Source organism: Cavia porcellus, unplaced genomic scaffold (genome assembly GCF_034190915.1).
Source record: "Cavia porcellus strain 051 isolate PalLab524CR breed Dunkin Hartley unplaced genomic scaffold, mCavPor4.1 scaffold_14, whole genome shotgun sequence".
Classification (NCBI taxonomy): domain Eukaryota; kingdom Metazoa; phylum Chordata; class Mammalia; order Rodentia; family Caviidae; genus Cavia; species Cavia porcellus.
This window is the reverse complement of record NW_026947497.1, coordinates 61,829,408-61,845,587: the sequence shown is the minus strand read 5'-3', so window position 1 is coordinate 61,845,587 and position 16,180 is coordinate 61,829,408. Positions and strand designations below refer to the sequence as shown.

Here is a 16,180-nt window from a genome sequence, read left to right as displayed (position 1 = left end):
TTGAAGTAGCTCGGTGTGTGCGCTGCATGTGTTCAGGACACTCAGGAGAGCCTGAGCCACCTCACCCGCTGCCTCCATGGGGCCAGATGGCTGTGAGAAGGCTGTGCAACCCCACTGGGGAGCAGGGACCCTCAAGTAGCTGCCAGCCAGGAGTCCAAAGTCCAGCTCCACTGTGTCCAGCCATGTAAACACAGGCACTGTACCTCTCTGTGTGTCTGATTTTCATCTGGACACTGTGAGGATGCTTGAAAATCATTTGGCCTGGACAGAGCCTGGCATAAGCCTTTCCCCAAAGTTAGCTAGGGGCACTGTGCTGTCCCTACCGCCTCCTGGTAGTGTTTGAAGGGGCCTGGGTGTGTTTGGTCTCTCCAGCTCATGCATGGTTCCTCCTGCTGTCAGCTCTGCCTCTGAGAAGGGCAGACCCACTCTCTCCACAGAGCCTTCTATGGCTCCCTATTACCCAATCAAAATCGCCCTGTCCTTGTATCTGCCTGCCATCCAACCCAGGGTGAACAAGCCAGGGGGAACACTTGAACAGACGAGATGGCATTTTACCCAGGCCAGAGACCATGCTTCCGGATAGTTCAGGCTGTGGTCAGGCCACATGTGCCTAGATGTTTGGACCAAGAGCTGGATTTGGCAGTGCTGTACCTATCCCCTGAAGGGAGCCTATAGCAACACAGCAGGCAGAAGTTGACCTTGGCCCTGCACTTGAGGCCACGCCACACAGGTGACCGCCCTCCTGCCCTGTGTTCACACCACCTCTCCCTTCCTGGAGCCCACGGCCCAGGGAGGAAAGGCAGCCTCCAGAGCTACGTGCAGCCCGTGCCTGCTCCCAGCCCTGCAGTCCAGGGCAAAGACGGAGCCACGCCAGGGTCCAGGGATCAGGGTGGACCCCACGCCTCATGACTCATGGGTGACCCAGGGTGAGCACTGGCTCCCAGCTGCCTTTGCATGGCGCCTGCCTCTCCGAGCCTCTAGAGGGTGACTCCGTGGATTAGGCAGGAAGTGAGCACCAGCTCTCTGAATGCTGGCTCTGTGCCTACACCCAGGCCTCTGATTACCTCTAGGAGCACTGAGAAAGGGCACAGTCCAGAGCTCCCTCCTCATGAGCCTGAGGTCCAACGTCACAGGAGGCCCCTTCTCCCGAATGGCTTGGGGCCTCGCATCTGCCTTGCTGCCACCGGTGGCCCAGGGGTCACCTTTCCAAAGTGGGAGTGTGGCAGGGTGCTGGCTCCTCAGCGGCCAGGTCAGCCCGCAGGCCCCTCCCAAGGTCTGCGTGACTATGACAGTGCTGCCCTCGGTCTCCAGGGAGGGGAGGCGGCTGTCTGACCCTGCTCTCCAAGGTCAGCTTCCTTGGCAGTTTAATCTCACCATCTCTCCAGCCAGTTGACAACCCCATGACACTGAGACTCTGGTGGCCAAGGCCAGGACCGCAGGACAGCAGGAGGAGGGAGGGGAGCAGGGGGTTAGCACTGGCTGTGGCCCTGGTCCACACAGCTGCTCGGAGAGCAGCTTCCCTGGCCCCGTGGGTTTTTCTGTCTGTGGCCAGGCGCTGCCTGGGAAGAGGTCTGGATTGTGTGAGCCTGATTCCCGAGTAATCCGATTTGAGGCAGCGCAGATCCCTTCTGGTTTCATCTTGTCTGGTCGAGAAAGCTACACATGGCCAGGAATCAACATAGCATAACCGAGAGGCTTTGTCCTGTGGGTGCTCCAAGCCTGTGCCGGAGGGAGCTCTTCCCAGGTACACGTCTCCCCACAGGCCACGTCCCTCTCCTCACCTTTTCTGCAATGCCATCAAACTCCCCTGAGGACGAGGACACCTATGTCGTCTGCTCTGGTGGGGAAGTGGCCCACAGTATCCATATCCCCCAGCCTATGGGGTGTCCCTTCCCTGGGATTCTGAAGCACCGCAGTGCCCTCCCCTCCAGATATGCCCAAGAAGTGTAGGGTGTCCTGCTCGGCTGGACGTCGCCTGACCCTTCATCCTGCCCTGGCTCCTCCCTTCCCTTCCTGCTCTTGGCTCTCAGCTGTGTCTCCACACACTGCAGGACCCCAGCTCCCCCGCCCCTCACAGGGCCTGGAGCCCTAGGCCCTGGCGGAACATCGAGTCCTTGGGGTGTGGGGACAGTGGGGTGCCACAGCACACGCAGCCATGGACGTCAGCAGTCCTCCCAGCTGGCAAGAGCCACTGCCAGCCTGGCCCCGGGAGCTCTCTCCACCATCTGTCTCCCTGGCCCCTGCCACTGCGTGTCACTGGGGCTTCTCCATCCTTTCTTCTAGTCTCTCTCCCCTGAGACCTGACATGGCCCCGCCTGCCGGTCCTCGGCCAGCTCTGCCCCTCTCCCTTTCCTTCACAAAGCAGTTGAGCTCCCTTGTGTCTCCAAGTCCCCTCCAGCTGCTTTGCTCAAGCCTGAGGGCTGTGTCCTCCCTGCAGGAACCCTGCCCCCACCAGAGGATCCAAAAGAAGCCGGATACAGAAGGTTCAATCTTCCAGTAGCTGCGTTAGAAAAAATTAAGAGGAACAGGTACGACTAATTTCCATATTTTCTGCGCAACTCCAGGTAGACAAAATACCATCATTTTCACATTTATCCAATCAGTAGAGAATTGTGAGATTTTTTAATTTTTGCTTATCACAGTCAGGAACCACATGTGGCCTGTGGCTTCCCCGAAGGACACGGAAGCTTCTGCCACCAACCTTCACAAGCGGTCTGTGCTGTCCAGGCCTCTGGGTGGACAGTGAGTTCGAGTCAGCACTCTGCGCTGTTCCCTGTCCTTGCTTCTGGGGCTCCTGCGCCCTTAGCAGCTCACCCAGATCTTTCTAGGGATGAAGCTCCTGCTCTTCTGCCCTGGACCCCAGGGCCCAGCTCAGCCTCTGCTCTCAGAGCCTGTGGGGACAGCTATACCCTGGGGGACTCTGGGGCTGGGGCCAGAGCCCCTAGGTGCCTCCAACAGCAGAAGCATTCCTGGCCCCTGGGCCCATGGTGACCCAAGGGCCACCAACCACCCAGGGGAATCAGCTCCTTCCAGAGATTTGCATGTGGATCCACAGATATGGGGAAGAAACAACGTGTTAGACAGAACAAGTGTCGTCCCCAAGACCCTTCTCCAGCGCCATGCAGACTCCCTGCTTGTCCTGTTTCCTTATGTCAACATGTGGAGGAAAATGTGATTAGGTGGCTCAGTTTCCCCAAAGCAGGTTTTAGGGTAATTATTGCCTTTCCCAATCCCAGAAAAAGGGTGAGAGGGGTCACGTCGTCAAACTAAGCAGATGTCTGAACTCTGCTGCAGTTCCCAGGGATCTGACTTTGGTGTGACCCCCTTTTCTGTAGCTTATTATGAGGGGTAAGAACTTTGGAAAACATTTTGTAGGTCTTCTGATCAATAAGTAAAGCAATCTCTGTATCTTATTAAATGTTCTCACTCTTCCTAAGCAGGGCTCTGGGAAAGGGTCCCCACCAGGACGGGGAACACAAGAGCTCCCACTCGGTCCCCAGCTCCATACCAGTTCTATGGTGTCTTAGGGACCTTGGGTGCCTTGCCCAAACCCTGCCAGATCCAGGACAGAGACAAGCAGACATGGCGAGCTGACACCCCCAGGGTGGGCTCCAGCCAGATGAAGCTAAGCTGGAGCCTCAGCCAGTGCATGTCCTGGTGACCTTGGACACTGCTCCCCTGACCTTTGGTTACCTTTAGAACATTAATGTTTTTTTAGAGCTAAGGATTGAACACAGGGCTTCGGGCACACGAAGCTCACTCTCCACCCTTGAGCTATATGTCCAGCCCTTAAAAATTCATACTGTATAACTTGCTTTTTCTCATTAATATTTAAAAAATGAACCTCCTCATTCTCACTAACAAGTATAACAAGTATAACAAGTATAACATCTATTATGAGCTGGGTCTTTAAACTCCACTGTTTTCTTTGTACTATGGAAATATCAGTGGAGATTGGATTCATGGACTTTTTAAAAATTCAACACATTGTGTGGGTCTTTCTGCAATTTTCACTGAATGACAAGCCTTCATGATCTTTTCCTATCAGCAGCTCATGTCGTATCTCATTATTTCCCACTGGGCCATGGGACTTCATAGTGTGTATTTAAGATGTTTGTAATTCTCATGTTTGCAAATAAACTTGCAGCAAATATCTTTGTGTAGACCTCAAAATGGAACCAGCTCAATGGAGGTTTACATACATTTAGGATTTTGCTATATTGTCCTCCAGAAATGATTGTACTGGTCTACATCTCCCTCAGAAGTGCCAGGGAACCCATCCCCACAAGCTAGGCAGCTCTAAAAACCACCAAATGTTAAAGTCTTCCGTGCAGGGGGGGTCACAGGAGACAGGAAGGCAAACTATTTTAGAGCCAGCATCTTGAAAGGGGGGCCCCTGGCCCACTCTCCCAAAAACCCAGATTAGCAGAGCAAGAGTGAGGGGCCTCCAAAAGCAGCATCCCCAGAGGAATTGAGGAGGACGTCACATCCACACAAGCAGGCCGATTTGTAAATAGAAATAATTAAACACACCAGACTAAGTCTGTCTACCCACGTCTAAAAACCAGCACAGACAGCAATGAAACAGCAAAGAGCAAGTTGGTATTGTCACTCACAAAACCTAGTTGAGGTTCTTAGATGCCAGAAGGGAACACAAATTAGCAAACGTATAGGGTACAGGAGGAAAACTAGCAAAGGCCTGGAAGTTTGAACATGCTTCTAATACAACTCTCAGAGGAAAAGAGGAAGAGAAATAATACAAGAGAATAGTCCTGAGCTGATGGATTATTGGCAAGAAAAAGCAGAGTGGACTCACACCTTGATACTGGCTGTTTTGTTTTAGAAGTTTTTCCGTGTCGGAATGTAAACATGCATTTTAGTTCTCTTGATGCTACACGGAAGTCCACGATGTGTCCAGATATGTACGCACAGGCGTACTATCATTTGCTTACTCCTTCTTTTAATAGCATCTAATTTATAAGAGTCACTGTACACAGTGTCTAATCAACATCCTGGACACACATCTTTGTGGACCTGGAGGAATATATTTGCCCAGTGATTCTTAGAGATGTTAATGCTGAGTTCCCTCTAAGTTCTGCATAGCTGCGGCCCAGATGGCCTCTGGAAAGGTGGAACAAATGAAGGTTATGAAAAATTTGACATCACATCAGTATCAGCACTGGATCTTGGGGTCTATTTCATTTATAGTAAATTGATGGTGGGTGAGAGGCACAATTTATACTTCCCCAGGAATGTGTCAGGCTGAGATTTCTTCATCTATTTGTGAGTAATACTTACATTCTCTTATGTGAATTGTCTGCCCCTCCATTCATTTCTCATTAGGTTTGTTGCTTCTTTGTACACTGAGTTTTAGAAGTTAGCTTCTATTCTTGCTCAGCTCTTTGTATTGTCATTCAATAAATCTTTTTCTACAGTGGTACCTTCTTCATGAATACTTCTATTTGCAAATAACTTGGTTCTGAATCAGCAGCATTTGGCAAAATTTGTGTTTGCAAACTGCATCGGGTGACCAACACAGCCACGGCCATCTCTCCCGCATGAACACACACGTGGCCTCTTTTCCAAAATCACGGAATGAATTAAGTTCCCGAACTGAGGTATCACTGCATCTACCATCTTCCTCCAGGACTACAACATTTTCTTCTACTATGTCTTTCGTATTTTTTCTAGCTCTCTCCGTGTTTTTCTAAAGATGTTATCACTGGCTGTACACTTAATATCACTTGACTTTCAGAAAGATGGCCTCTCCTCATTTTTTCTTCTAATAGCTTTTGGGAGACCCATTAGCTTGATCTTGCAGTTTGCTAACCTTCTTTTCATTTGTCTGTTCAGCCCATACGTTGAGTTTTTAAAAATGTTTCAGCAAGCATGGCCTTAATTTCCAAGGACTCTGATGGTATGTTTTCACAGAGGCTTTGTTTTTAGGTAAATGGGGCATTCTCTTAACTCTCTTGCCTGTTTGCTTGAGATTACCCTTCCTCCTGGTGCTGTGGCCTCTGCCCTGGCGTCCGGTGGGGAATCCACTCTGCCGTGATTGCGCATCACAGCTTCTGCTGTGATTCATCGCCAGGCTGCTCTTAGACTGGCGTCCCTGTTCCCAGAAACCCCTCCCGCTTCGGGACAGCAACCCACTCCTGACTGCCCACCACCACCCGGGCTCCATTTATGCTGTTTCTTCCACCCTCTTAGTGGGATCCTGGGAAACGAAGAGGTGAACCCAGAGCGCCCTTAGCCACAGTGAACTGTAAGATACTTCCCGAACGATTTCACGAGAACACTTTCCCAGAGCAGGGTTATTGGGTCAGAGAGCAGGAATGTTTGGGAGCTGTTGATACATATTTACAAACTGCTTGCCAGATGGAGGGACAGACTGGCCGGCAGTGCCCTGGACGGGGACTCAGCCGGGCAGGGTGTGATTCCTTGAACAGTCGAGTTCAGGGAGTTCCGTTTCCTCATTGGCGAGGTTGGGAGGTGGCAAGAGCGACATGAAAGAACACATCAAGGATGAATTATAGGAAGCATCTTCCCCGAGGCCCAGGCTATAAAAGCTGCTTGATTAACGCTGTTCGTCAGCGTCATTTCAAATAACTGGTTTGTCAGCATCAAAGAGTTATGGGCTCAGCCAGGCACTGAGAGAGAGTTTGCTCTGGGCCACGGGGCTTCACGCTGCTGATAAATTGCCTCCCAGCTTGGTTCCCCGGCTCCACCAGGGCAAGCTCCTTTTGCTTCCGCTCTGTGAAGGTTTGCAGTGGCCACGGAAGCCCTTGTAGAGGCAGTGGTGGAAATCCCTGGGCCTGCCTGGGCTGTTTCACTGCAGTGCTAGGTCCTGATCCCCCAGGCCCAGGCTGAGCCAAGGCCAGATGTGTTCCTCTGAGCTCAGCGAGGAGGAACTTCTTAGAGCAAAAATACCTGATCCTTGTTCTGGGCCAATTTCTAGTAATTTAACTCCCGTACCTAGAATGTTGACTCTTATGACTTCTTTTCCTTCTCAAAAATGTATTCATCAGAAATCCCAGGAAACCTCCCTGGGGAGGAGGACTGAAGCATGACCGTGGGCCCTGGTGCCTTCAGCCCAGAATGCCAGAAACCAAGGATTTCTGCAGGCCAGGGCCAGAGGAACGGCTGGAGGCGGCCCTTGCCGGACCACCCAGGTCACCGGCCAGGGAGATAGTCTGGGTTATCAGGAAGCATGTGATAAGATTATTCAATTAAATTAAAAAGACACAAAAGTCCAGCTTAATGGCAGAGAAGCAGAGGGAAAAGTATGCACTCCCAGCAGTACGGCAGGCCCAGAGCTGTGGTCAGGCTGGGCCAGCACTATGAAAGGTCACTGAGGCAAGGGTCCCGCCCAGAGGGCAGAGGCCATGTGGGGCAGAAGGGGAAGGGAGAGTCTTGAAGGGTGCAGCAGGGTATGCTGCTACCGTTTTGATTCAGTGAGCAGTCAAATGAACACATGACATAAAAAATAAAACCAAAGTGCAGGGCGTGAGCTTGATGTAACTGGTCTCCGGGAAACAAGAGTCGTGGCCCCAAGGCTCTCTTCCTTCCTCCTCCTTTGGGTCCACCCACAGAGTGGTGGGCCCCTGGGGAGTGGGCCAGTGAGAGGGGCCTTGTGGAGGCTGAGTCAGCAGAGGTGGGGGGGGGGTGTGCAGCAGCTCCTTAGAAAGGCCCTGCACCCCACCATCCCCATGCTGGCCTCCCCTCAGCAGCTAGCACGCAGAGTGCCAGCCAGGATCCCATCCAGAATGGGGTGACAGTGCCACCCGGCAGCCAGCTGTCCCCTGACTTGCTGCTGGGGTCAAGGGAGCCAGGCCAGAGAGATACTGCAGCTTGCTGCTAGCACAGGGGAGGCAACCGTGCCGAAGGGTTCAGCATCACGTGGTAAAATGGCCGAAGAAGCTCGGAGGTCCCATGTGACCTCTCAGAGTGCCTGAGGATAAAGACAAGGACCGCGATCCCGGGAGAGGAGGCAGGGACCTAGGGAGGAGAGCCAGCTCCACTGACCTCAGTGAGCTCCAATGCGCTCCTCCTCCCTGGGGAGTCGGGCAGTGAAGGGGAGGAGGAAGGACTCCTGAGTGGCTGGGGCCAGCCTCCTGGGCCTCAGGCTTTCTTCTCTGGGCGCCTGGTGCGCCTCGCCTGGGGCTCTGACTGAGATTGGAATCCTCAGTGCTTGCGCTTCTTTGGAAGAAATAGCTGCGTTTCTTTCTGATTGCAAGCAAGATACCTGCTAGATGCAAAAGCGAACAGGGAAATGGGTGAGCATAAAGCGTAAAGCATCTCTCAAACGGTGCAGCTGTAGAACAGAGCTGTCACCCACTGGAGAGAATGAAGACACGAGCTAAATCTCCACACAGCAAAGATTCGCAGCTTGGTGAAAACAGGCAGGTGGGGAGAGTGTGCAGTCCAGGGGCTGGCCGCCCTGGCAGCTCTCTGGAAAGAGACCTGGGGATCTGGCATCTGACTTCTCGCTTGAGAGACTTACAAGGATTTGGGGGCTGATTTTATGTGATTTTACTGCTTCTTCAAAGGTGAAGCAAAAATTTGAAAAAGAATTATCATTTGGTACTCAGTGAAAAACATTCTTTTAACACATATTCTTCCAAATTTTGTTTCCACCTATCATTTTTCTGTTTGTTCTGTGTATGTGTCTTATGTCTATGTTCCTTTTTTATTGTTGTTTTCTTTGGTGTTAAATAGATGTTTTCTAATGTAGCGTTTCAGTTCCCTTGTGTCTTTTTTCTTTTTTCTATGTTGTGTGTGTTTGTCTGTTTTGAGGTAACTTGGGGTTGAACCCAAGGCCTTCACACTGAGCTAAGTCCCCATTCTTTGTAATAGTTAAAAACTTTTAACACAGGGCCTTGCTAAATTGCTATATTGTCTGTTCTGGGAAGGCAAGGATGTGTCACTATGCCTGGTTTACTCCTGTGGTTTTTTTTTTTCTATATTTTGAATATAGAAATTCAGAATAATCTACAGTTTCAATAGCATGCAGAGGATTTGTTCAGCTGTGCCTCCGCTCTCTCCTGCCTCCTTTCTGGCACTGTTGTCATGCAAATCGCATCTCTACACCTGATATAGGTCAGCATTCTTTATGCTATTGCCTTTGAAATCAAATAGGAGAAGTGACAGCAAAACAGAATTGCACACTGTCTCCTGTAACACTTAGGCCATTTCCTTTGCCAGCGTTCTTTCCTGTGTGTGCATTACCTTCCTGTTCCTAGATTTCGGGCCAAAGGACTCCTCTTAGCAGTTCTTGTAAGTGTGCTAGTGACAAATTCCCTTTAGTTCTGCTGAACTGAAATATCTTATCTCCACTGTCCTTTCTGAAAGGCGGTGCTGCTGACTGTAGAATTCTTGAGTGATAATCTTTTGCTATTCAGACTCATATCATCCCACAGCCTCGGACCTCCACTTGAGTAACCCTATTATAGATCCCTTGTATGTGGTGGGTCATTTTTCTTTTGCTGCTCTCAAGGTTCTCTGCATCTTCCACTTGGAACATTCTGACTTTGACATTGGCTTCAGTTTGTCTCACTTGGAGTTTATTGGACTTCTTGGGTATATAGATTAAATAGTTTTCATTGAATGTAGAAAACTTTGGTGCTATTTCCTAAAGTATTTTTACCATATCTTTCTCATTTTTCTCTCCTTCTGGGATTCTTTTATACATGTGTTGGTACACTTGATAGAATTTTATGGGTTTTCTAAAGCCCCAGTGTGTGTGTGTGTGTGTTACTAGGAACTGAAGCCAGGGTCTGCAGACTGAGTCATACCTCCGCCTTTTAAATTTTTTTTTTATTTTGAGACAGGTTCTTCTCAAGTTGTCTGAATTGGGTTCAGACTTGTAATGCTCCCGTTCAGCCTTCCAAATTATTGACATTTTAGGCCTGCACCACCACAGCTGTCTCATTTGTTTGTTTTTGTTCGTCTCTCTGTCTTCATCAAATAAGACATCTCACATCTCGATAGATTTATCTTCAAGCTTGTTTACTCTTCCTTCTGCTTGATCTTTTCTTGAGCCTCTCTAGTGAACTTTTCATTTCAAGTATTGCACTTTTCAACTCTAAAATTTCCTTTTTACATTTCTTTTGCAATTTCTACCCCTTAAGCTATTTGATGGGACATTATAATATTGTCCTTTTATCTTTTATACCTGATTTCCCTTAATTATTTGTACCTATTTATAACAGCTGATTTAAAGTGTTTAAAGGGAGCGCCCTCTGCATGGACAGATTCTAGTCATTGTTCTTTTCTTCATATTTGCCTACAACTTTCTGTTTCTTCCCAAGTATAATTTTTTGATCACTGTATTAGGTAACACTATGTGGCATGCGTGAAAACCAGACTCCTCCCTCTCTAGGGTTTCTTGTCATCACTGTTTGTCTGGTAACTTTCTTGGGTTGCTTGTGGCCACAGAAGATTCTGCTGTCAGCTGAGCAGTGATGACTTAAACCTGCCGAACTCCCACATCTGGCACCCTAGCCACGGGGCTCTGGGTGCTGGACCTGCCTCTGACACAAAGCAGCCCACCCCCTGCCTGAGTGTTCCCTGTCTGCTTGTGCAGAGTCTGGATAAGCTCGAGTGCAAGACACGGTCTCTTGTTTCCCTGCAGCCTGCGCCTGGCTCTGGGTAGACGTGTGGCTCGCTAGGCCCCCAAGATTACTTCTAGGTTTTCTGTGGGCCTCCAGTTCCCTCAGGCTTCATTTTAAACATCTGGCCAGGCTCTTTAGTGTTAGTACTCCATGATGTGACTTTCTGAGAAGCTCCAAGCCTAGTCTAAAGATTCGCGGCTTCTCATCAAAAGCTTATGTCCTGTTCTTTTCTTATCTTATCCATCCCTACTGCCCTATTTAAAATAAAAGAGGTACCAAAGTTTCTGAAAATTTGGTCTTATTTAAAGCCACACAGAGGTGGCTTTGATGTGATGTCACATAAAGACCAGATCTGAGTCCTAAATTAGGCATGATGACCCACACTTATCTTCTAGTACTCTAGAAGGCTGAGGCAGGAAGGCTGCAGTTTAAGTCCAGAATGGGCAACTTTGTGATTATATATATATATTTTGCACTGAGGATCAAACTCATGACTGCGTGCTTGCAAGGCAGGTGCTTATGCTGCTGAGCTAAATCCCCAGCCTGGCAACTTAGTGATTTAGTGAGACCTTGTCTCAAATTTAGCACAGGTGAAGGCCCTGGATTAAATTCCCAGTACTGCAAAACAACAACAAAAACTGAACCCCATTTTCCTTTCTTTTTTGTTCATAAAATGTCACTGTCTCTGTTCCCCTTATACCCAGGAGCTCATGTTGTGGGATAGAATCAGAGTAAGTCTACTCAACCTAGATTTCCTCCCCTGGGGTGCTGTGGCCTCGGCACCCTGGGCCAAGGGGCCTGGGGCACACATGTGGTTCTGCCAACTCCCCTTTATCCCCAGTGATCCTGGGACAAGTGCAAGCCCCCTGGTGCTCTGCAGAAGTCATCCACGGGTCCCCAGGCCAGGCTGCACCGCCAAGAGGACCAGGCCCTCTTTCTCTGTGCCACCAGCCCCAGCACACAAAGCAGCCTGGGAAGGTCCAGCCGCCACACCTTTGCTGCTCTCCACGCTGGTGGCTAGCAGGGGAGGTGGCAGCAGGGTGGCCAGCTGCAGGGGGCAGGATCACCCAGGCTGCAGCTAGAGTCACGTTTCCCACTTGACTGGAAACCAAATCTTTAATAATACATAGATTTGAAGTGGCTGCAGGCTTGGTGCCGCCAAGTCCTAGCACAAAGCATATTTTTACAGCTGAGGTGATGGAGCTCTGAAAGCCGACGCTTGCCATGGAAACGCTGACACAGCCTTTCACTCCCTGCAGGGTGATTAAAATCCACATTTCCATTTGTTTTTCTTTATTTGGAGCAGGAGTTATTTGCAAGCCAGGGGAGTGAATCTCGCTGTGACAGGAAACTAAATGCTGCCCCCTGTCAGAAGCAAAGTGGAACTGTCCTCAGCTCACCAGGGCGAGGGGAGCTTGGTTTGGAGAATCTGAATCCGGGAAGCCCAGCAAAGGCTTGGGCACTGCTGGTCTCGCCAGAAGAGATCCTGTTTCTTGGAACAAGTATGGCAGGGCAGGGAAGACAGTGGCTGGGGATGTGGGATCAAAACAGGCCACCGTGAGCACCTGGAACTTGCCCCTCGGAGGACTCCTGGGAGTCAGGGTAGACAATCCCAGACCTGTAGCCTCTGCTGACCCAAAATGCTCCTGCTAACGAATCTTCAAGAACATCTCTGCACGCTTCCAGATCTTTTGATTGGGAAATCCGTAATGGGCCTGACCACACATGACTGCGCTGGGGAGCGCAGCAGACCTCCTGTCTGAGAGCCGATGTGGTCTCACATTTCCCAGCCTCGCACGGCTCCATCAATTCCACAGATCACATTAGATCTGGGCCCACTGGGATTGGAGCATTTCCTGGCTTCCTAGGCTTTGCTACAATTTTTCAGCACCTAGTCGGACTGGGGGTGCTCCTTGGAATGGGGGTCCAGAGGCCAGACCCTCCCAAAGGTCACCACATCCATTAGTGCACTAAAAGCTCCAAGCAGCCCTACAGGGAATGAATCCACTTGGCTTCATTTAACTTAGTGTTTCCCAACTGTATGAGCATCGCTTCTTCTTGGAGCATCTGCCGTCCTGTAACACGATGGGTCACACCGCACATGAGATGCTTTGCTTTGTATCTGCCTTTTCCTTCTTGTTTTAGGAGATTTTAGGGAATTTACTTTAGGGAACTTAAAGAATATCTTATCATCAAAAAGAACGGTTTGTGCTTTCATTGCTTGATTGATCATTATTTTTATGCCTGTATCTTGCAAACTAAACAACTACTTTGCTCTTGGGAGGCTGAGGCAGGAGAATCGTTGCAAGTTGGAGACCAACCTGGATTACATAGTGAGCTCAAGGCCAGCCTGGACTGCATCACAAGACCCTGTCTCAGAAACACACACATACACAATGAACAACTACTTTGAAGATAACCATTTGCAATATATTAACCAGTGTTAATCTTTTATTTTTTTGTTTTGAAATTCTGAGGCTGGGTGTGGTGGTACATGCCTGTCATCTCAGCACTCGTGAGTCTGAGGCAGGAGGATCGCTGCAAGTTCTAGGCTAGCATGAGCTACAAAGGGAGTTCAAGGCCAGCCTGAACTGCATAGTGAAACTCTCAAAAAGACAAAAAAAGAAAGAAAGAAAGAAAGAAAGAAAGGAATTCTGTATCATTTTTATTCTTTTTTTCATTTTTATAAAAGTATCTTATCATTTGTATTGTGCAAGTATTTCAAGCTTATTGCAAAAGATCCGGAAAAATAAGAACAGGTGAAGAGGGAAGAAAGGGCCCTGCAGTGCCCCCTGTGGATGCCGCGTCCACGTTTGACACCTTCTGTGACAAGGACTTTCTATGACAGTGGAGCCAATCTGTTCTCCCTGGACCATGCTCAATTTTATGACCTCTGGGTCTAAAGAGCAGATTTCATGAAATAAAACACATACTTCAGCCAGCAGAGGCCACAGAATAGTTCTGACTCATGTCCAAATTCCCCGGGGGAGGACAATTCCTCGGCCATATGTGGCACCTTGCGCAGGGTATAGCCAGCCAAGAAAATAAATGAATTGGTTAGGAGAGGGACCGAGACACACCGTGACTCCTCTGCATAATGGAGAAGTTATCACAAAAAATGAGAATGAAAAGCCCCAGGAGTTAGGAAGGTCATCGTGGAGGAAGGATTCAGAGGGCTGTAGGGAAAGCACAAAGATCATTCTTTAGTGCACCCAGCAAAGTCAGTGACAGTGGGGTTCACGTGGGGGGGGGGGAATGTCATGGGGGACCTTGAGTAGGAGGTGATATGCCCTCGGGGCCACTAGAGAAGCTCTGGGCTTGCTTGGCAGGGGGTTCCCCAAGACCTCCAGGAGCAGCAGCGACCTATGGGGGACAAGTGGCTCTGCATGAAGCAGGAGGGGTCACAGGGACCTTGGAACAGGCCTGGACAGAAGGTGCCTTTTTGTGACCCATTGTGGACACTGGAGAACATTCCCTCCTCGGGTCTCAGCTCAGAGAGGGTCTGTGAGGAGCCCAGGAGCAGCAGGGCGGGGCAGAACCCATGCCTGCCCGAATATGAACCCCACCAGCTCAAGGCTTGTGCTCTGTCTGGGTTTTTCAGAGTTGCATTTTGAGGAGAGAAAAATCCTCCTGCCCTAATTTAACATTTGAAGTCCTATGCTGTCTGAACTTTAAGGGAGAAGACCCATGTGCACCTCAGAGCACCTGCTTTTGAAGGTAATGGTTTATCCAAAGGGCTGAGGATGGCTTCCACTCTGTCTCTTGGTTGCTGGAGATCTTTCTGGGGTTCAGTCTCTGTGCACAATCACTACCCATAGTCTCTATGTCAGGCAGCTGTCTGCTGCTGTGACAAAATACCTGGGAAAATCAACCTAGAGGAGGAAAGGTTTAGGTGGGTCACAGTGTCGGGTGCAGCCTGCAGGCTCTCACCCTGTGGCCCAAGCTGGGCGAGCAGAAAGGCCACAGCAGAAGGGCCTGACGGGACAGCTGTGCCTCAGGGCAGCCCAGAAGCAGAGTGAGCAGGAAGAGAGCCCAGCATTGATGTCCTCTTCCACATCACGTCCCTGGTGACCTGTGCCTGCCACCCTGGGCTCACGGCAGATGGGAGTCCAGTCCTCCATCTCCGAACCACTTCACCCCATCGAGCTGGCCATCAGGGTGGACCCGTCATGGTCTCCTTGCTTCCCGCCCTGACCTAGCAAGAGCCAGCTGGTGCCTTGGGCTCTGCAGAGACACTGTACACACTGCAGGCCAAGAAAGACCCTGGCAGGCACAGGGGCTCCCTCACCACTGCCAGGGAAGCCTGGAGGGGCCACAGTGTCCCTCCCAGGAGGGGCAGCCTGGAGAGACGCTAGGCTTGGGAGGGCCACGCTGCCTGCATTTCGTCTCATCCTCGAAAGCTTCTGTCACTCGCCGACCTCCGAGCCCTTCCTGTCCTTCTTGGCACTGTCTTCCCCAGTGCCTCCCCACTGCCTCCTTCCTGAGAGGCAGGTCCACCACGCGTCTCGCTCACCTGGGTCTCCCAGGCGCCAGCGCCTGGAGCCCACGGATCTAAGTCCTCGCTGGCTGACGTCCTTCTGCTCTCTCAGTAGGGCTCAGGCCGGGCCCAAGGGTCCAGGCGAGGGGTGCTCAGGGTGACTCAGCCACGTCCACCCATCAGAACTGCAGTCTTCACAGGTAACAGCTCGGCTCCGAGAGGGAAAGCGCTTGGTTCCCTACATAAAAAAAAAAAAAAAAAACAGAAATACAAATCAGAAGCAAAATAAAAGGTAGATGACAGGAAAAGGGGACACAGATCTTTCTCAGAGGGGAAGGGGACCAAAAGTCGGAGGGAAGGGAAAGGGTAGAAACCCTGAGCTGTTTACATCCAGGCACCGACTTCCCACGAGGGAAGCAATCATTAAGCACTGTGAACACGGCCAGGAAGCGGAAAAGGGCAGGTGAGGCGCTGGGCTAAGTTCATAAGAGACAGGTAAGTGGCTCTCCTGCGGTTTCCCTGAGCTCACCGAGGAGACGGCCTGAGCTAGAATTGTTCGGATAATTTAATGCAGCTGTCTTGTACTCTGATTTGAAGGTAGCAATTCGCAGTGTGTGTACCATTGTTACCCCTAACTGTTGTGTTTTAAAATTTTTATTTTTTCCTCTATAAAAGAAAATAAAATAGCCAGGCATGGTGCCTGTAATCCAGCATCAGAAGGCTGAGGCAGGAGGATCGCTGCAAGTTTGAGATCAGCCTGGGCTACAAAGTGAGCTCAAGGCCAGCCTAAACTGTGCAGTGAGACCCTGTCTCGAAAAATAAAAAAATAAAATAAATTTAAAAACAGAAGAAGCCACTCTGAGCAAGCCAGTACAGTCTAATGAGAAGAGATTTGACAGTAAACAGCAGGGAAGATCGTTGCGGTCCTGCAGGGCTATGGTCGGAAGACTGAATTTATGATCAGTCACTGTGTAGATACATGAAAAATATCCCCAACTGAAGAGACAGACGTGAAAAGAATCAAAAGAGATCAGTGTATCTGGGAAAAACTGCCTTGATAACAATATGAGTTATGTCTGCATATGTTATT

General features: G+C 50.0%; 1 long non-coding RNA gene across 2 annotated transcripts; it reads left to right on the top strand.

The window, feature by feature from the left end:
* Window positions 1-1,471: 1,471 nt before the first annotated feature.
* On the top strand, window positions 1,472-13,557 carry LOC134478739 (uncharacterized). Of its 2 annotated transcripts, XR_010051570.1 has the most exons (3): window positions 1,472-1,744; window positions 2,438-2,528; window positions 2,643-13,557. It is a non-coding gene; the product is annotated as an uncharacterized LOC134478739 (long non-coding RNA). The 2 variants fall into 2 exon arrangements; XR_010051569.1 differs by having other exon boundaries at window positions 2,438-13,557.
* Window positions 13,558-16,180: the final 2,623 nt, after the last annotated feature.